General features: G+C 42.5%; 1 long non-coding RNA gene across 1 annotated transcript; it reads right to left on the minus strand.

Moving 5' to 3' along the window:
* Positions 1-10065: 10065 nt before the first annotated feature.
* LOC123801538 (uncharacterized) lies at positions 10066-13315 on the minus strand. The gene is made up of 3 exons (XR_006782259.2): positions 13244-13315; positions 12258-12339; positions 10066-10254 (listed from the first exon to the last, which is right to left on the minus strand). It is a non-coding gene; the product is annotated as an uncharacterized LOC123801538 (long non-coding RNA).
* Positions 13316-21256: the final 7941 nt, after the last annotated feature.

The following is a 21256-nucleotide window of genomic DNA, read 5'->3' on the forward strand; positions in this document are numbered from 1 at the left end:
TCTTAGAGGAAAAGCTGTCAGTTTTCCACCACTGAGTATGATATTAGCTATGGGTTTTTCATATATGGACTTTATTATGTTGAGGTTTTTTATATTTTATTTTTCTATACTTTATTATGTTTCCTCTAAACCTACATTGTTGAGAGCTTTTTTTTTTTTATCATGAATGGATGTTGTACTTTGTCAAATGCTTTTTCTGCATCTATTGAGATGATCATATGGTTTTTATCTTTTCTCTTGTTAATGTGATGTATCACATTGATTTGTGAATACTGAACCACCTCTGCATCTTCAGAATAAATCCCACTTGATTGTAGTGAGTGCTTTTTTAATGCATTGTTGTATGCAGTTTGCTAATATTTTGTTCAGGGTTTTTGCATCCATGTTCATTAGAGATACTGCTCTGTAGTTCTCTTTATCTGTAGTGTCATTACCAACTTTTGGTATCAGGGTAATGCTGGCTTATAGAATGAATTGGGAAGCTATCCTTCCTCTTCTATTTTTTGGAATAGTTTGAGAATAGGTATTAACTCTTCTTTAAATGTTTGGTAGAGGGCTTTCTGGTTAAGATGGCAGAGGAGTAGGGGACCCCTTTCTCAGCCGGTCGCCTGAGTCGAGCTGGATAGGTACCAGACCATCCTGAACATCCACGGAATCAGCCTGAGATGCAGGAAGATACATCTGGATCTCTACAAATGAACATCTCCAGCGCTGAGTATTGAGGTACGAAGTGGGGAGACGTGAAACCGCACGCACAGATATCGGAAGATAAATGGAAGGGGGAGGGAGCTGCCGCATTCGGGCACCAGGAAGCGGTAGCCACCTGCAGGGGGGAGCAGGCAGACTCGCGGATCGGCACCCACGAGAGAGAAGACTGAGACCGTTAGCCGGGGAACGCACGTGACCAGACTGAAACGGAGCTCCGGTGTGCTCACTGGAACCAGACTGAGACCGGGAGCTCCGGGAGCGCGCGGGGAGGGGGCGCAGCTGGTGGTGTTAGAAACACAAAGGACAGAGACGCGCCGGCCCTGGAAGTGAGGGCTGGGACGCCGGGTGTGGGGCGCACATCCTGGGATGCTGCAGGGCTGAGCAGCACCAACAGAAACAGAGTTAAAGTGGCCAGAACATCAGTGGAGAACGGCCCGCGATCCCCTCTGTTCTGAGACAGAGGCTGAGATTCGGCCACTGCTGCTCTGACTCTCAGAAGAGGCACAGCAAACCGCCAGAGAAAGCTGCCAGAGAACAAAAGCCTGGAAATACCGGCTCACAGTGTGCCCATCCCCCTCCCCCCTCCCAGGGGACACGGAGACTCTACTCAAACATGGTTGCCTGAGTATCGACGTGGCAGGCCCCTCCCCCAGGAGGCAGGCTGAAAAATCAAGAAGCCCACATCCCTAAGGTCCCTATAAAACAAGTGTGCACGGCCTGGGTCCTGGTCAATAATTTGGGCTCTGGACAACCCCTCATCCTCTCCTCATCAGAATGACGAGAAGGAGAAATCCCCCTCAGCAAAGAAAAGACAAAGAGTCTGTGGCCTTTGCCACAGAACTAATGGATATGGGTATAACCAAATTATCAGAAATGGAATTCAGAGTAACAATGGTCAAGATGATGTGTAGACTTGAAAAAAGTATTAACGAAAATGTTAACGAGAATATAGAATCTCTAAGGGCGAAAATGAGAGTGAATCGGGCAGAAATTAAAAATTCTATGAGCCAAATGCAGTCAAAACTAGAGGCTCTGATGGCCAGGGTGAAAGAGGCAGAAGAACATATCAGCAAATTGGAGGATGGGTTAGTAGAAGAGAAAGCTAAAATAGAATCTGGGCTCAAAAAAATCCAATCTCAGGAATGTAGGTTACAGAGGATTACTGATTCAATAAAACGTTCCAATGTCAGAATCATCGGCATCCTTGAGGGGGTGGAGAAAAACAGAGGTCTAGAAGAGATATTTGAACAAATTGTAGCTGAAAACTTCCCTAATCTAGCAAAGGAAACAAGCATTTGTGTCCAAGAGGCAGAGAGGACCCCTCCCAGGCTCAACCACGACAAACCTACGCCACGTCACGTCACGTCATAGTGCAATTTGCAAATATTAGATCCAAGGATACAGTATTGAAAGCGGCCAGGGCAAAGAAATTTCTCACATACCAAGGCAAAGGTATCAGAATTACATCAGACCTGTCTACACAGACCTGGAATGAGAGAAAGGGTTGGGGGGGCATTTTTAAAACTCTTTCAGAGAAAAACATGCAGCCAAGGATCCTTTATCCAGCAAGTCTGTCATTCAGAATTGATGGAGAAATAAAGACCTTCCAGAATCGCCAGTCATTGACCGATTTTGTAACCACGAAACCAGCCCTACAGGAGATATTAAGGGGGGTTCTTTAAAGGTAAAGAGGCCCCAAGAGTGATACAGAACAGAAAGTCACAATCTATAGAAACAAAGACTTTACTGGCAACATGGCATCATTAAAATCATATCTCTCAATAATCAGTCTCAATGTAAATGGCCTAAATGCTCCCATAAACGCCACCGGGTTGCAGGTTGGATAAAAAGACATGACCCACCCATTTGCTGTCTACAAGAGACTCATTTTGAACCTAAAGATACATTCAGACTGAAAGTAAAGGGATGGAATACCATCTTTCACGCCAATGGACCTCAAAAGAAAGCTGGGGTAGCAATTCTCATATCAGACAGATTGGATTTTAAACTAAAGACTATAGTTAGAGACACAGAAGGGCACTATATTATTCTTAAAGGATATATCCAACAAGTGGATATGACAATTATAAATATATATGCCCCCAACAGGGAAGTAGCAAGATACACAAACCAACTCTTAACCAGAATAAAGAGACATATAGATAAAAATACGTTAACAGTAGGGGACCTCAACACTCCACTATCAGCAATAGACAGAGCACCGGAGCAGAAAACCAACATAGAAACAAGAGCTTTGAATGCCATACTCAACGAGTTGGACCTCATAGATATATATAGAACACTACACCCCAGAACCAAAGAATACTCATTCTATTCTAATGCCCATGGAACATTCTCAAGAATAGACCATGTTCTGGGTCACAAAACAGGTCTTAACCGATACCAAAAGACTGAAATTATTCCCTGCATATTCTCAGACCACAACGCTTTGAAATTGGAACTCAACCACAAAGAAAATTTGGAAGAAACTCAAACACTTGGAGACTAAGAACCATCCTGCTCAAGAATGATTCGATAAACCAGGAAATCAAAAATCAATTTAAACAATTTATGGAGACCAACGAGAATGAAAACACAACGGTCCAAAACCTATGGGATACTGCAAAGGCAGTCCAAAGGGGGAAATACATAGCCATCCAAGCCTCACTCAAAAGAATAGAAAAATCTAAAATGCAGTTTTTATATTCTCACCTCAAGAAGCTGTAACAGCAACAGAGGGACAGGCCTAATCCATGCACGAGAAAGCAGTTGACCAAGATTAGAGCAGAAATCAATGAATTAGAAACCAGGAGTACAGTAGAGCAGATCAACAGAACTAGAAGCTGGTTCTTTGAAAGAATTAATAAAATTGACAAACCACTGGCAAGACTTATCCAAAAGAATAGAGAAAGGACCCAAATTAATAAAATTATGAATGAAAAGGGAGAGGTCACAACCAACACCAATGAAATTGGAAGGATTATTAGAAACTTTTATCAACAGCTTTATGCCAATAAATTAAGCAACCTGGAAGAGATGGAGGACTTCCTGGAAACCTATTAACTACCAAGACTGAAACAGGAAGAAATTGATTTTTTAAACAGGCCAATTAATCATGAAGAGATTGAAACAGTGATAACCTTCCAAAAAACAAAACTCCAGGACCGGATGGTTTTCCTGGGGGAATTCTACTAAACATTCAAAGAAGAAACAATACCTATTCTTCTAAAGCTATTTCAAAAAAATAGAAACAGAAGGAAAGCTACCAAACTTATTCTATGAGGACAATATTACCTTGATCCCCAAACCAGGCAAAGACCCCATCAAAAAGGAGAATTACAGACCAATTTCCCTAATGAATGTGGACACTAAAATTCTCAACAAGATCCTGGCTAATAGAATCCAACAGTATATTAAAAGGATTATCCATCATGACCACGTGGGATTCCTCCCTGGGATGCAAGGGTGGTTCAACATTCACAAATCGATCAGTGTCTTAGATTTTATCCAGAAGGAAAGAGCCAAAAATCATATGATTCTCTCAATAGATGCAGAAAAAGCATTTGACAAAATACAGCATCCTTTCCTGATTAAAACCCTTCAGAGTGTAGGGATAGAGGGTACATTTCTCAATCTCATAAAAACCATCTACAAAAAGCCTACAGCAAATATCATTCTCAATGGGGAAAGCTGGAAGCCTTTCCCTTAAGATCAGGAACACGACAAGGATGCCCACTCTCGCCACTATTATTCAACATAGTACTAGAAGTCCTTGCAACAGCAATCAGACAACAAAAAGGGATCAAAGGTATCCAAATCGGCAAAGAAGTCAAAATGTCTCTCTTCGCAGATGACATGATACTCTATATGGAAAACCCAAAAGAATTCACTCCCAAACTATTAGAAGTTATAGAGCAATTCAGTAATGTGGCGGGATACAAAATTAATGCTCAGAAATCAGTTGCATTTCTATACACGAATAATGAGACTGAAGAAAGAAAAATTAGGGAATCCATCCCATTTACAATAGCACCAAAAACCATACGTTACCTTGGAATTAACTTAACCAGAGACGTAAAGGATCTATATTCGAGAAACTATAAATCACTCTTGAAAGACATTGAAGAAGACACAAAAAGATGGAAAAATATTCCATGCTCATGGATCGGAAGAATTAACATAGTTAAAATGTCCATGCTACCCAGAGCAATCTACACTTTCAATGCTATCCCGATCAAAATACCAATGACATTTTTCAAAGAACTGGAACAAACAGTCCTTAAATTTGTATGGAACCAGAAAAAGCCCCAAATCGCCAAGGAACTGTTGAAAAGGAAAAACAAAGCTGGGGGCATCACAATGCCAGATTTCGAGCTGTACTACAAAGCTGTGATCACAAAGACAGCATGATACTGGCACAAAAACAGACACATAGACCAATGGAACAGAATAGAGAACCCAGAAATGGACCCTTGGCTCTTTGGGCAACTAATATTTGACAAAGCAGGAAAAAACATCCAGTGGAAAAAAGACAGTCTCTTCAATAAATGGTGCTGGGAAAATTGGACAGCTACATGCAAAAGAATGAAACTTGACTACTCTCTCACACCATACACAAAGATTAGCTCCAAATGGATGAAAGACCTCGATGTGAGACAGGAATCCATCAAAACCCTAGAGGAGAACATAGGCTGCAACCTCTTTGACATAGGCCACAGCAACTTTTTTCATGACACATCTCCAAAGGCAAGAGAAACAAAAGAAAAATGAACTTGTGGGACTTCATCAAGATAAAAAGCTTCTGCACAGCCAAGGACACAGTCAAAAAAACTAAGAGGCAGCCCATGGAATGGGAGAAGATATTTGCAAATGACGCTACAGATAAAAGACTGGTATCCAAGACCTCCAAAGAACTTCTCAAACTCAATACACGAGAAACAAATAATCAAATCATAAAATGGGCAGAAGATATGAACACTTTTCCAGTGATGACATACAAATGGCTAACAGACACATGAGAAAATGTTCAAAATCATTAGCCATCAGGGAAATTCAAATCAAAACCATACTGAGATACCCCTTACACCAGTTAGAATGGCAAAAATTGACAAGGCAGGAAACAACAAATGTTGGAGAGGATGTGGAGAAAGGGGATCCCTCTTACACTGTTGGTGAGAATGCAAGTTGGTACAGCCGCTTTGGAAAACAGTGTGGAGGTCCCTCAAAAAGTTAAAAATAGAGCTACCCTATGATCCAGCTATTGCACTACTGGATATTTACCCCAAAGATACAGATGTAGTGAAGAGAAGGGCCATATGCACCCCAATGTTCATAGCAGCATTGTCCACAATAGCTAAATCATGGAAGGAGCCGAGATGCCCTTCAACAGATGACTGGATTAAGAAGATGTGGTCCATATATATAATGGAATATCACACAGCCATCAAAAGGAACGATTTCTCAACATTTGCTGCAACATGGATGGGACTGGAGGAGATAATGCTAAGCGAAATAAGTCAAGCAGAGAAAGACAATTATCATATGGTTTCACTCATTTATGGAACATAAGAAGTAGGAAGATCGGTAGGAGAAGAAAGGGAAGAAGAGAGAGGGGATAAACAGAAGGGGGAATGAAGCATGAGAGACTACGGACTCTGGGAAACAAACTGAGGGCTTCAGAGGGAGGGGGTGGAGGAATGGGATAGGCTGGTGATGGGTATTAAGGAGGGAACGTATTGCATGGTGCACTGGGTGTTATGCGCAAGTAATGAATCATGGAACTTTACATCAAAAACTAGGGATGTACTGTATGGTGACTAACATAATATAATAAATTATCAGAAAAAATAAAATAAAAATAAAAATAGAGATGAGAGGCACCAGGTTCTCCAAATTCTCCCTTTGAAAGGAGGCTCAGAAAACGTTAGTCTCTGGAGATACTGCTGATGAAATATACCCACTACCTTTGTTTTAAATCAAGTGAGAAGGCCAAGAATTGTCCAAATAACTACAGTCTTCCATGAAACTCATTTCCTTATACTGACATAAAGAAGGGAATAGAATTCTCCTCAGGGTATTACAGCCAAGGAGAGAGTGAATGTTGTGATTCTCCAGAGAGGCTACTTAAATAACATGTGAGTGAGGCCCACAGAGCTATTAGAGAGAGGATGGAGGTCTTCCTTCTGGTAAAACACACACAGTCATCAAATCTGCTTTGTCAAGTATCTATCTGAATCTCCATTTCAAGGCTGAGGGCTCAATAATATACCAGAGGAAAGGAAAGGCTTAACTAAAGAATTATAGTAAATTTAAACCACCTTAGAAAATAAAATACCACAAAATAGGTTGTGGAAGAACTGCTAGTGTCTTTTCTAGAACTTGTTAATATTGTCTTTTGATGATCACTTCTGGCCAACAAAGCTAACTATTACACCAGCTTGGTATCTGTACCTTGTAGAGGAAATTCAAAGAGGACTGAAGAGAAAAACAATAGAGTAAGCCCTGCCAACTAAATAAAATGGCACCTGTCAAAACATAAATTTGGATGAAATGACAGAAGAACATCTGATACACAGGGCCTGTCAGTGAACATTTAAATGATAGTGTTTTTCTCAGCAACTTCTGTGCTTAGGTTTACATTTAAAATCCACGTCTAGAAACTCAGAAGAGATGAGGGTTGAGTTAGCACAGCCACTGATGTTTCTCACAGTTGAGCTCCAGTTCATGACACGAGTAGTGCACTTATTACAAGGGCCGCCTTCATGTCATCCCAAGCATATAGGACCGAAAAGAGAGGTATACCTCCTGCTTTTGCTGGCCATCTGGAATTATGGGTTTGCATCAAAAGCAAAGAAAGGTCATGCCACTGATCTCGTTTAGAAGGACAAGAGTCTCAAAGCCTTTGAGAATGGAAAGTGTGTGACAGTGTGGGAGAGGATTTCTGTACAGAACATTATCAAAGACATTACTGTAATGTTTCTATTCCCAAATCCATATGAGCTCCTCTGGGAAAAAAGAACATGATCTAGCCAGACCGGGAGTATTGATGCCACCCTAGGCTTGTAGACTTCACTTAGCTAAACACAAAGAAAGGTGCTAAAGCACAGAGGACCAGCCCAGTGCTGGAACGTGACCACCTTATGCCAGGTATGGGACACACTGGATCGAACTGAAGGAAGACTCAGGGAGTCAACACACCTTCCCTCTCAAGGGAAGGATGTAGTACTGTGGGAAGTGCACTGAATCCTGGAAATCTCACTAATTGAGATTTCCAGATTTGTGGGTATGAGGGTCAGAGGCATGTGCAGGTTTAGGGAAAACATCACATCGTCCTTTGCTCCTGCTCTCAACATAAAGCCCTGTTTAAATGAAATGTCATGAGCTGGTTTTTATCTCAGTTCTATATCCTCTATGATGGACCTTCTGGCTACTTCCCTTTGAGAAACTTATTAAACTTATTAAGCTCATCATATTGCAACGTTTGAGAGATCTTCCTGCTCCTATCTTTTTGTTTCTTCCCTTCATTTTGATTCTCTTACATTCACTTTGGTTCCCTTAGACTATTCTAAGAAATCCCCCTCCCTTAGGGATTCGATAGTGTGGTGTTTAACTACAGAGCCACTGGAATTATCACTGAGAGGATAAAGGTAGCCAAGTCTGTAGCTAACACACTCGCACAGACACACACTGGTTCCCTGCCATATCCAAACAGCAATTTTTATCTGTTGGGACTGCCAGTATTGTCAACACTCTACATCCTTTCGACGGTGCGAATGTGGCAACAACTCCCTCCCACGTTTCCAGGGGAGGCTCCTGGACTCTAGTATTGCTGTGTCACTTCTAGCTTCTCTGCTGCACGCGTTCCCGAACATGCCAGCTTCTTTCTCCACAGAATAAACACATGGGCAGTTAAAGGTCTAAGAAGAGCTTTATTAGCCAGGAGAAATTGCCTTCAAGACTAATTGCTTTTTAGGGAGCCATTTTCGGGAAAGCTACCACCACCACCATTTGCTGCGAAATAAGCTCAAAGAACCTGACAGGGCCTGAAACAGGCTCGCTGGCTGAACTCGGTGTTTCTTCAGAGCCAGCCTTTTCTTTCTAACACTTCGGCTGTAATGAAACACAGCGGTGCCTAGTAACACTGCGCCCACCAAAACAGCATGTCCAGAAGCACAGCAGTGAGTTGCTGCCGCCGAAAGGGACAAACACCTTCTTGTCCCAGCTGTCTGGACCCACTGAATTGTTTTGTTTTTTTTTTAAAGCACCCCATAAAGACTTTTTTTTTTTTTTAAGATTTATTTATTTAGGAGAGAGAGAGAGCGAGCAGTGGGAGAGAGGGAGAAAGAGAATCTCAAACAGACTTCCCACTGAGCGTGGGACCCGACGCAGGGCTTGATCCCACGACCCTGAGATCACATCCTGTGCCAAAATCAAGAATCAGACGCTCAACTGACTGAGCCAGCCAGGCGCCCCCATAAAGACCTTTCTGTTTACACCTACCACGCAAGCTGCAGATGAGCGCCCTTAAATACCAACTATTTTAGTTGTTAGCCATGGAACTATTCTTAAAACAAATCTGTGGGATGTCACCAGAAAAGCAGATAGAGCTGTTCTGGTTGAAATGGGAGAAGAGCTGGCCTCCGCCAACAGCCACAGAACCCTTACAAAAGCTCTGTGGAACTCTTCAGTGGAAGCGGCTTGAAAACCCTTGATCTTGTTCAGAATCTCGACCCAGTTTTCCAGCCATGGCTCTGGCTCATGGAGGTGTTTTTTGTTTGGTTCCTCTGTGCTTTAAACATTGTTGTACTCATTTCCAACACATAGAATCAATAGATTTTTGTAGAATCAATAGATTTTTGTATGAAGTCTTGAATGTCAGGCTCCTCTTAAAAACTCGGAAGATGATAACAGACAGTGCAGTCCCTCATGGCCACAGTGAACTGAGGTCGCTGCTACTCACTGTTACCTTTCACCAGGTCTGGAGACTCATTTAGGTCATGCTCCTGCCCCCACTGGGCTTATGGCCCCTCGGAGCACTGATCTGGCCTATCTCATTTTACAGCTGAGGCAACAATAACGCCCTGGGTCATGGCGATGGCAGGATGAGAACTGGATTTCCTGAGTGCAGGTTCAGCACTGTTTTGGCTAGCACACACTGGCATTTCTCAAAGTGGGGTTCCAAGGAAATAATCTTCAGAATCCACAAGAACTCCTGTCCTTAAGAATGTGTCTATATTAGATAAGCAGTGAGTGGTTCTGATTCCTCCGAGTCAGCCTCACCGTGGGACCTACAGTTAAGGGCACAGAAGGACAGGGTCACAGAAGAGAGCCCAAGGCGAGGGCACCAATGAAGCCAGGGAAAGAGTATCTTTATCCTCAATTTTTAACATTGACTTTAATCCATTAATTACACCAGGAAGTAGCTCAGCAGAGTGGTAAGTAGGCATGGCTGCCCGATGACTTGGGTTCAAATCCCAAGGCCGCCATTTACTCCCGGTATGATGCTCTGGCAAGGTACTTAAGCTCTCTGGGCCTCAGTATGATCATCTGTAAGATGGGAATGACAGTATTTACCATGTGAGGTTACTGGGAGAATTCAACAGGTAAGCACCTAAACTCAATGCCTAGCACATGAAGGATACTGAGAAATGTTTGCTATTATTGGCACAGCAGGTTTATAGTTTACAAAGCACTCTCATTTCCTTCTCTTTATTCCATGTAACAAAGCTGTGAGGTAAGCCAGAAGAACTGTATCCATTTTGACAGACAGGAAATCTGAAGAGGTTAATTAACTCATCTGCAGTCATATAGGGAGTAAGGGAGAAACCTAGTGCTAGAGTTCAGGTTTTCTGCCTCAAGATCCTATGTTCTTTCTACTACCCACAATGCCTTAGGAGTCTCTCTGCAGCAGAAAGGCTTTTCAAGAACTATTGTGAAGGTTAGATGTCAATGAGACAGGGAAGCGGGAGGATTCCGTAAAAATCTGCTTTTTTCTCTTTTTCCTGCTTCTATTCTTGCAAGGACCTGCACCCCCACTTTACACATGCCTCACGGTGCAAAGAGAGTATGTCCTCCTAGTAAGGGACAAGAAGTTAGTGAGTTCTTTAGAGTCTTCCAGCACAGCAGATAACATCGAAGGAAGGACCGGGGAAGAATGACAGGACAAAGCCATCATGTGCATATTCCAGAGCACCAGTGTTAGACACCTCAATGATAAGACCCCTGGCTCCAAGGAATAAGTGACTTATCACAGATACCTAGATCTTTGTCCTTGTTCTAAGTGGTTCCTGGATCCCTGAGAAGACATGTAGACCAGACCACAACCCTCAATAAAAATCCAAGACCCCAAGCAAAGATGAGACACTCTCTCCTTCCCTTTCTGTCTCCCAGGCAGTATGTATCTGCACTCTCCTTACAACTTCAATAAGCTCTGCTCCCACTTCCAACTGTCTTGTGTTTGATTTCTACCCTCCATGTAGCCAAGGACCCTCTTGGGTGGTCCTGAGGGACCCCCTCTGGGTCCTCAGACCTGGCCTACCTGCATCATCAATACATGTCAACACATATGGTGGGAGCGAATCACTAAAAGCTAGGGCTTCCAAAGGAACTAGCAGAAGCAGGTGGAAAAACAAGAAGATTTATAAAGAGAAATGATAAACAGAAGCACACTGAGGACCCTGAAGGGCATGTGCTCCAATGATGGGCAGTTCCCAGGTGGTAGCGGCAGTTTGCACGTGGGACTGAAGGGCCCTTCCAGGGCACCCTGGTGAATTTCTGAGCTTGGCCAGCTGCTCTCATCCAGGGTGGAGGGGGTGCAGTGTCGGGGCCCGGCAGGGGAATGGAGTGGGAGGGGAAGAGACCCCTGCCACCGAGCTGGAGACTGCACATTGCTGGTGACAGGGTTTAAGTAACGCAGCAGCCAACATTTCCCAGACAAAGTAGACTTGTCAGATTATGGGATTTCCACTGGTAAAAGCCTCAGGATGCTTTTTATGCTGTGTCCTAAATTACTGCTTTGGAGTCCAGAAATTTTATGCTGGAACTAGCATGCAGCAAGCTCACTGGAAGTAGATCTTGAGTAGTCTGTTTAGGACGATACCTTGGGCCTAAGAGGCAGTAATAGGAAATTGGCACTGGCCTGGACAGGCATATTTTCAGTTTTATTAGCACCTGAATAGGCCCACTGTTTTATTTCTTTTAAGGGCAATGCAGGGAAAAGGCCAGTCCCTTTATGCTGCTTTTACTACTGAGAGCATTTGCTTTTCCCTATGCATTTCCAGGCCCTCCATGCTTAATTGCCCACCTGCTCCACTCACTCACCCCCATTTTACCCCTTCATATCCTTCCCCACATACTAGGTCTGGTTGAGGTAGGTCAGGCCCAGGTAACAGCTGTGGTAAATAGTTTTCTGAAATAACTCTAAATAGCTCCTGAAATAGTTTAATGGGTTTGCTTTCCCTGCAGCTACTTTTTACCCTCTGAGAGAGAAATTCTTCCTCTAGCACAACACGGTGAAGAATGTTGGAGAAGTAATTTTTTCATCTTCTTACCTTGAAGACGTCCTGCCATCCCTCCTCCCAGGTGCAGGACACTAAGCTCCACTCCCCATCTTTACATTCTCTTCCTATAGGACTGCCAGACAAAATACAATAAGCCCAGTTAAATTTGAATGTCAAAGAGACAAAAATAATTTTTAAACATAAGTATGTCCCAAATATTGCATGGGACACAGTAATACTAAAAAAACAAAAACAAAAAAAACCCCACCACCACCAAAAAAACTATTCACTGCATCTGAAATTCAAATTTTTTTTAAAGATTTATTTATTTATTTATTTGACAGAGATAGAGACAGCCAGTGAGAGAGGGAACACAAGCAGGGGGAGTGGGAGAGGAAGAAACAGGCTCATAGCAGAGGAGCCTGATGTGGGGCTCAATCTGATAACGCCGGGATCACGCCCTGAGCCGAAGGCAGACGCTCAACGACTGTGCCACCCAGGCGCCCCTGAAATTCAAATTTAACTACATATCCTGCATTAATTTTTGCTAAATTTAACAAAACTATTTCCTTGGGAAAGTGCCTACTGAAGAGAAAAGACAATCATACTGGTAATTTAGGGTTTTTTTTTTAACTGAACAATATAATAAATATATTAAAGACAATTTTTTTCAAGGAAAGAAAAATCAGTACATTAAACTGACCATTTCAAACACACACACATACGTTTTCATTTCTGCATCTTCTCTCTTCAAGGTTTGGTCCCTGAAATTTTTCTTGTTATGTAAAATACATGAAACTGGAATAAGGTGTATAGTTTAGTTCATAGCATTGAACTAATATCAATCTCCTGGCTTTGACAGTGTGCTACAGTTTTATAATTTGTCAACATTAGAGGAAGCAGGGTCAGAAGTATTATGTGAACTTTCCATACTATTTTTGAAAGACTTTTAAGTCTCAAATTATTTCAAAATGGAAAGTTAAAACATCAAAATAAAAACAAAGTCCCATTATTAGAGGCCATTTCGCTGTTGTTACCTGTTCACTGCTACTTTCCACCACAATGCTCCACGAGACAATTACTCTCGACCTCAGCAGCCCAGGAAACCTAGAGAATGGCAAGCAGATCAGAGAGCTCAAAAAATGTTTGGGTTTTTTTTTTTGTTTTGTTTTAAGATTTATTTATTTTAGAGAGAGGGGAGGAGGAGCAGAGGGAGAGAGAGAGAGAATCTCAAGCAGACTCCCCACTGAGTGTGGAGCCTGATGTGGGTTCAATCTCACCACCGTGAGATCATGACCTGAGCCGAAATCAAGGGTCAGATGCTTAACTTACTGAGCCACCCAGGCAGCCCCCAAATATTTCTGTTTTTATTTGTTATGCTTGTTTATTCCTTAGATGACAATGTACTGTTTTAAGTTGCATTAGTTGGTTAATGAGTGCTTCTTTGGTGACAAGATGGTAGGGCCGCCCCCTCACCCCCTGCTTTTTGATTTAAGCTATCCCAGGGTGGGACACAAGAACACCGAGAGCTCTGATTTTACTTTCCTAATCAGATCCAACTCTGTTATTAGTTTTACACCTGTAAGCAATGCCAGGAAGCATTTATTAATGCCCACTCAGAATCATATTCAAAAACAGGAAATGCACATCTGCTCCTGTCAATGCATTTTTACACACTGTCTTACGAAGTTTGGAGTTGTTTGCTAAATGTCAAGCCTTTCTAGCACAGCAGGGAGTTGCAACCCCTCAGAGGTAGCTGGGTACAATATCCATCCCTTAGACACCTGGATTACCCCATATGTTCTCTGATCTCTGATCTTCCATTGTCCAATTCCTGGTTCCTGCTCTTTTTAAGTTGCATAACTTCTATGTCTCAATTCCCTCACCTGGAAAGATGGAGATGATAATATCACAAAGCAGGATTGTGGTGTGGATTAGATAAAATAACATATAAGTAACCATCACACAATAAGCACTTAATAAATGTGCATTTCTTCATTTCCTTCTGTTTCTTGTGGGCCACAGAGCCATCTCCACCATTAAGTACAGATATTAGGGCTTGACAAAAAAACACTTGGTTATAATCCCAAAGCTACACACTGTATGGTCAGCCCAAATGGTACTGTTTCTAAGCTTCATTTTTTAAAACAGTAAGATAATATAAAGCATCTTAATGAACTATAAACAACACATAAACAACACATAAAAATATATTCAGTATTATAAACTCACCAACAGGAAATATGCTGATGGCAGTAAGCCTCAATTAAATATCTCCTGGGTAGTTCTGTCTTTTATAGGAAGTTTTTAAAGAGATGTTTTGCACAATTCAGGTCTCTTGGAAAGTTCCTAGAGCATATTTGGGATGATGCCTTCTTTTTGATTAGTTTACTCCAGTAAACAGAGAGGTGTTCAATGAAAATTTATTATTGCTCATGATAATTAAGATGACAAAGGTACTTCCTACTGATACGTTCATTTTTAAAGGATTGACTCTCTATATTTTACCCTCCTTAACTTCTGCAATCTTATTTAAAGCTATAATAATAATAATAGCAGTAGTAGCAGCAGCAAAGATTTATTGACTACTTACTACATGTCAGACATTATTCTAAGTCCTTTACATGCATTAACTTATTTAATTCTCCCCAAAGCCCTATTATAATGATAATAGCTACTGGTTCTACAGCATTTACTATGTGCCAGAAACTGCTTAAGCACTTTATATGCATTAATTCACGAAAGTCTCACGGCAGATCTGGGATGAAGGTACAATGGTTAATCCCTTTATAGCGGGGAGAAGAAGAGTAAGCTTTAGAGATGTTAGTAACTAGCTCAAAACTACACAGCTCAGCATTGGGCACCGTCAAGGTACTGGAAATAGCAAATGTCGTTCTGTCACTTTTCTTTATCCTTGGCTGTCACAGGTCCTCCTCGATTTTGTGGTTGCCCAACAAAAGAACACTTTACATTGCCTGAAAAGCTCTAATAACAAATATAGCAACCACTAGAAGAGACTTCAAATCACCATCACAGAATTGCTAAAATGATAATATCCTGAATAGGCTTGGTTGGCTTTTGTCGTTCTCGGCATTTTGTTGGTCTCTTATTTGTCTCTGGACGTGTGTGTGTGTGTGTGTGTGTGTGTGTGTGTGAGAGAGAGAGAGACAGAGACAGAGACAGAGACAAAGAGAGAGAGAGAAGGAGGGGAGGGAGGGGAAGGAGGGAATGAATTACAAGAATCTGCTGTAGCCAAAACAGGAATTAGCCAACACACCACGAATGGCAGAGAGGAAAGAACCTGGGTCTTTGATGACACAGTTGAGCAGCTGAACTAACCAGTTCTGGAATCACCATATCTCTCTTATATTAGCAATAGTCTTATTGTGCAAGCAGTTTTCAGTTTGGGTTTCTATACATAAAGCTGAAAATACATTAACTACATGCATATTTCCTCTCATATTTCTGTTTCTACTTCAACTTTCTTGTAGTGATGTACTCTCCAGAGATATACAGACCACACATGCGTACACACACACACACACACCCCCCTCCCAGGAGGTACCACTATCAATCAGTGTGTTACCAAACAATCTCTAAATCTCAGTGGCTTAGAACATCAAACATTTACTTCTTGCTCATTCCTCTTGCCTGTGTCTGTTATGAATTGGCCCCTTGTCATAATCCCTCTGAGACCAAAGCTGATGGAGAACATGAACTAAAAAACGGCATGTCACTATGGCAGGAGGAAAAGAGAAGTCCAGAGGATCTCATTCTGGCCAATGAATGCCCCAGCCCAGAAGTGGCACACATCATTTCTAGATTTTCATTTTCATGGCTAGAACTAGTCACACAACCCCATCCAACCTCAGGAGGGCCAGGAAATGCAATGAGACCATGTGCCTGGAAGGAGAACTAGAATAGCACTAAAGACTACCGATGCTTACAAGTTACTGGAGGCAACTCCCTAAATGCATATTCATCTGTGGAGGGGAAATGGGGCATAGAATGTTCCTGTGGGATTCTTTTTTTTCTTTTCTTTTCTTTTCTTTTCTTTCTTTCTTTCTTTCTTTCTTTCTTTCCTTCTTTCTTTCTTACCGTGTACCTTTTTAGCATTTGGATTTTTTTAAGCCTTAAAAGACTGAAGTATAATACATGAAGATAAGTGCATAAATCATAAATGTACAGGTCAATGGATTATCATCATCACCCAGATGAAGAAATAACACATTGTCTGCATCCCAAAAGCCCCCACATTGTGATCCCTCTAATTTCTACTTATATCCTTCCAACCAAAGTTATCCTAATTTTTCTGGTACCTCTGAATCCCTTTTGCCCATTCCCCACCCCCTCCCCCAACCTGCCTCCCCTCTGGCAACCACCCGTGTGTTTTCTGTATTTAAGAGTCTGGTTTTTTGTGTTTTTTAGATTCCGTATATAAGTGAAATCATATGGTATTTGTCTTTCTCTGTCAGACTTACTTCACTTAGCATAAAAGTTATTTTGATTTTTAATTCCATAGATTAAAAATTTTTTAAAAAGAAATATTTACAGATTTATCATCACAGAAGGAAAAGAGGCACATGACATCCAAGCTGTTAGTTTGGATCGCAGAAAGTTACAGGAGGTGAAGAGTGGGTAGAGATGTAGGTGGACCCAAGGAGAACTGGATTCTGAGACTTGTAGGATGTAAGGTTCTGTGGGTGGAGGAGAGGGTACCTGCCCCATGCACGCCTCAGGGTGTCAGGACCTCTGATGATGTGGTATACGGCTCTCTGGAACTTATCACCAGACTTCTTGGCTTTGAAACCTTGGGACCTAGGCTGAAGCGGACTGAATGGCTTCTTGGTGGTAGCTATGCTTGTCACAACTGGCCCTGGGAAACAAGACGGAGGAAGTGACAGAACCACCCAGGACTATAAGGACCAGGTTCCAGTCCATTTCTGTGAGCCCTGGGATTCCAGTTCTATACAATGGGGAGGTAGTAAGGGTAGTGGTGGTGGTGCTAAGCGTCCCAATAATAACTGCTTTGGAACGTCCTCCCAGCTAGGGAGGTAAGGACACAAAGCTGGATATAATTTAGTTTAAAATACAAAAGCACATCACGATTCTTGCCCCTCTGCCAGGTGGGCTGGGAATGCACACTTGTCTTCACAATGCAGTTCTACCTTCCTCTGTTGTTGAAGTCCAGTCTGTCTAAAGCAGCAGAGCTTTCTTTGAAGCCCTGGCGCCAATTCCACTTCCGAATGTGTACCGCTGCCCTGAAGAAAAGTGGCGAGAGGGCACCTATCGAGTGCATCACTCAGGGTTTAACCATGAAGCCCATATATGTATGTATGTATGTACGTGTATCTATGACTGAAAAATATATAGTGAATTATTAGGAACGGACTTGCACAATTACGGAAGCCTTACCAGGCACTCTCCACAAGGTTGTCTTGACCAATGTTGGCGCTTGAAATCCGCAAGGCAGTCAAGAAGGGAAACTCACGAGGGAAGGCTAGAACCCCCATAAGCAGGACCTGGAACACCACGTGGGCTGCCTGAAACCCACGTCCTGTTTGTTCCTCTTGACCTTCTCGATGAAGGGACCCTGCAGAAGCTGAGGCCCTGTGTCACACTGCTGAACAAGGATACATCCGCCATAGGATGCAGAGAAACTAAAAGAAGCGAGACCCAGTGGTAAGGGAGGGTAACCCCGGGCCCACCAGCAGCTTCACCTGAACATGAAGGCGGTGATCAGCAGGCAGCGCTTGCAAGCAACGGGATGGCAATCGCCCCGTGCCTCCTTCCAACTCTCGCGAGAGAATGTACCTTGGCGCTCATACTAACCTGAAACACAGGAGGGAAAGGAATCCTGGGAAATGTAGTCCAGCCTGACCAAGTAGGCAGATTATAAAGCCATCACCGTGACCACTGAGTGAGCTTCGTTAAAGGCACAGATCGTGGAACGTATTTCGGGAAGTGAGTTTGGTCTTTAAACCAATACTATGTTTCCTGTTCCCTCCTCCCCCAGCTGCTTTCTCTTCCTCTTGGTGGATCCCCCACTTATGTTAGTCCATGTCTTCTGAGAGGCAGTTACCAAGATCCGTTAAAAGTGCAAGAAATTTATTAGGGGAAATGCTTGAAAGAAAGAGGGGAGGAAGCCGGGAGAGGCTTGAAAAACCATCAGACTCTCATGCAAGTTTGACCCCAGGGAGGAAGTGTTATAGATGGCAATGCAATTGTAAGTTTGGGCAAACCTTCCGGCCAGAAGAGCCCCGTACTTCCCACCGAAAGGCTTGCCTTCGTATCCTGCTGTGCCTGGTGACCACGGGAGCAGCCAGGGGATGCGGGCCTGTGGAGAAGCTTGGTGAGGGATTTCAGAGCACAGCCCTGGGCCCTTGGTCAATTGCATTCCTGGCAGTAGGCGATTTGGGGGCTCTTCTAATGACTGCTATCCTGCTTCATTCTCATTTCTTACTGTAGTCAAGACTCAGACTCAGTCCCACCTTCCTTTTTTGTTGGAGTGTGAAAAATAACTAAATTAGGGCCAGGTGTCTTCTTGCTGGCCGCTCTTTTGTCCTGTGACTGATTTTCATTCAGCCAGGACAAGCTTTGCCAGGAGTAGATGTCGGGGGATATTTGGAGGTGAAGGCAGTTTGGGCGTGTCTAAATGCAGGAAGATGGAGTTGCTGATTGGCAATACAATTGGTCTAACCTTAGGGCATTTCATTAAAGTGTGTGGCTAAGTATTAAACAGTTCTGATCCTTGGGATTTATTACACATTTCTTAAGAAAAAAACAGAACCAATGAAGTGTTCAGCTGTGAAGGGGGACTTCTGGGATTAGCTAGAGATAGGGATTCGGAAAATATAGGTCGAAGCGTTTTCTGCAGTCTTATTCCTATTCTCTTGAGAAATCAAATGTAAGCATCTGTAACAAATGAATGTAATGAAATGGAAATAATTTTTGCCTAGGCAATGAAAAGTTGATTGTTAAATTGTTAACTCCTGGAAGGCAAGAGTTGTTTTTCTTAATCTGTGTGACATTTAGTGGGTGTCTGTATAGAACAGGACTCAGTTGCTCTTCAATGGTGAGTCTATTGAATTTTGAGCTTGTTTCCCATATTTGCATAACAGCAAAAATAAATAAATTTATGTTGATCATGTGTAGGCAGGGGTGGGTGGAATGAGGCCCGGCCTTACCACAACCTGCTATTACTATCTCATGTTTATAGCAAACAAACCCCACTTTTGCAATAAATGCAAATTGCACCCATCTTATTCTATTCAGAAGTGTTCACTAGAGATTTTTCTGATCAAGCATACAGTCCCTATCATGATTACTCATCTATGCAAAGAATGGAGTCTAAGTTGCCCTGCCGACCCCAGTTCTCGATTTCCTGGCCTATGGGTCAAATTATGCACTTTTAATGAGCGTTCATATCATTTTCTCATTGAAAATACTAGAAGCTGATTTGCTAGATCACTGAAGCCTGTCCTGATGTCTAATAAGTATTTGAAAAGGATCATCAAGAAATCATCTCTCTTCCAGTCTACCCACTTACCAGGAAAAACAGAGAGGTAGACTGCTTTGTTTTTTGTTAAGCCAGGCCAGTGGGAAACAACAATTCTTTCTGATTCCCATTCCCTGGAGAGCGTTCCTTTTGCAAGTTTACAGATGAATAAACCTCACATTCTAATTAGGACCCATCAGCCTCCTAATCAGCTCACACGGTACTGAAAAGCAGCCCTCTATTAGTAGTTTCTGGCAGGGGCACTCACTGTCTTGAAAGAACCTGTTTTCTCCTAATTTAGAGCAGTCCCCTGGGTTTAGTGATGTTTGCGTGTTTGCGGGAGCTTGGCAAATAGTCTCTTCTGACACACTGCCGTTGTTGGCAGCTTCACACCAGGATCCTCACCAGGGCTGACGCCTGAGAAATGAATTCATTAATGTCTGCCAGGCAGGGTCCTCTGCTGTTCTAGCGGTATCAGGGACTGGGACCCAGAACACGACGCTGGAACCCATCCTGGAAGCCTCGGTGTTGGATGGCTTGGAAAACAAGCCTTTATATCTTTCTCACGGATAGGGATGTTGTTGTGGGGAGAGAATTCTTGAGACGTTGTGTGGTGCAACTTCGTAAGTTTAAGTAGCACGGGGACAGGGCCCCTGAGCAGAAAGAGCTGCACTTTTTGCTGTATGAAGCTGAGGGTTATATGCTTAGTGTTGGGGGGGGAGGTGGGATGTGCAGAGAGTATTAGATCATCAATGTCTTCTTCAAATTTCTACCCATAAACTAAACTTTTGCAAGATTTCTCTGGTGCTTATCATTCAGTTTGATATTGATTATTGGTCAGATGTACAGGCAGTCATGAGATCCTTTAAGAATGCAGCAACAAAGCTACAGACGTAGTGAAAAGAAGGGGCACATGCACCCCAGTGTTCATTGCAGCAATGTCCACAATAGCTGAACTGTGGAAAGAGTTGAGATGCCCTTCAACAGACAAATGGATAAAGAAGATGTGGTTCACACACACAATGGAATATGACTCAGCCATCAGAAAGGACGAATACCCACCATTTGTATCCACATGGATGGAACTGGAGGGGATTATGCTAAGTGAAATAAGTCAAGCAGAGAAAAACAGTTATCATATGGTTTCACTCATATGTGGAACATAAGGAATAGCATGGAGGACCACAGGGGAAGGGGGGGAAACTGAATGGGAAGAAATCAGAGAGGGAAACAAACTATGAGAGATTCTGGACTCCAGGAACCAATATGTTGGCTAACTGAACATAATAAAAACCAAAAAATAAAAAAATAATAAAAAAAAGAATGTAGCAACCAGCATGTATTTGATCCTCATTGGAACTAGGCAGGCTATTGGTCAGCCTTCTGGGCTAAAGGTGAACATTTTCCTTCTCCTATCCCTTGTCAATATTTCTCTTTACATGATGTCTGTTGAGTTTCATGTTTCATAACAAGGCCCAACAATTTTGCCTGTAGAAAGTCTCTCACAGCTGCCTCTTTCTCTCCAGGCTTAATATTCTGCTAGGTTGTACTG

The sequence above is a fragment of the Ursus americanus genome, chromosome 32 (genome assembly GCF_024610735.1).
Source record: "Ursus americanus isolate L20-20 chromosome 32, mUrsAme1.1.p, whole genome shotgun sequence".
NCBI classification, from domain to species: Eukaryota; Metazoa; Chordata; class Mammalia; order Carnivora; family Ursidae; genus Ursus; species Ursus americanus.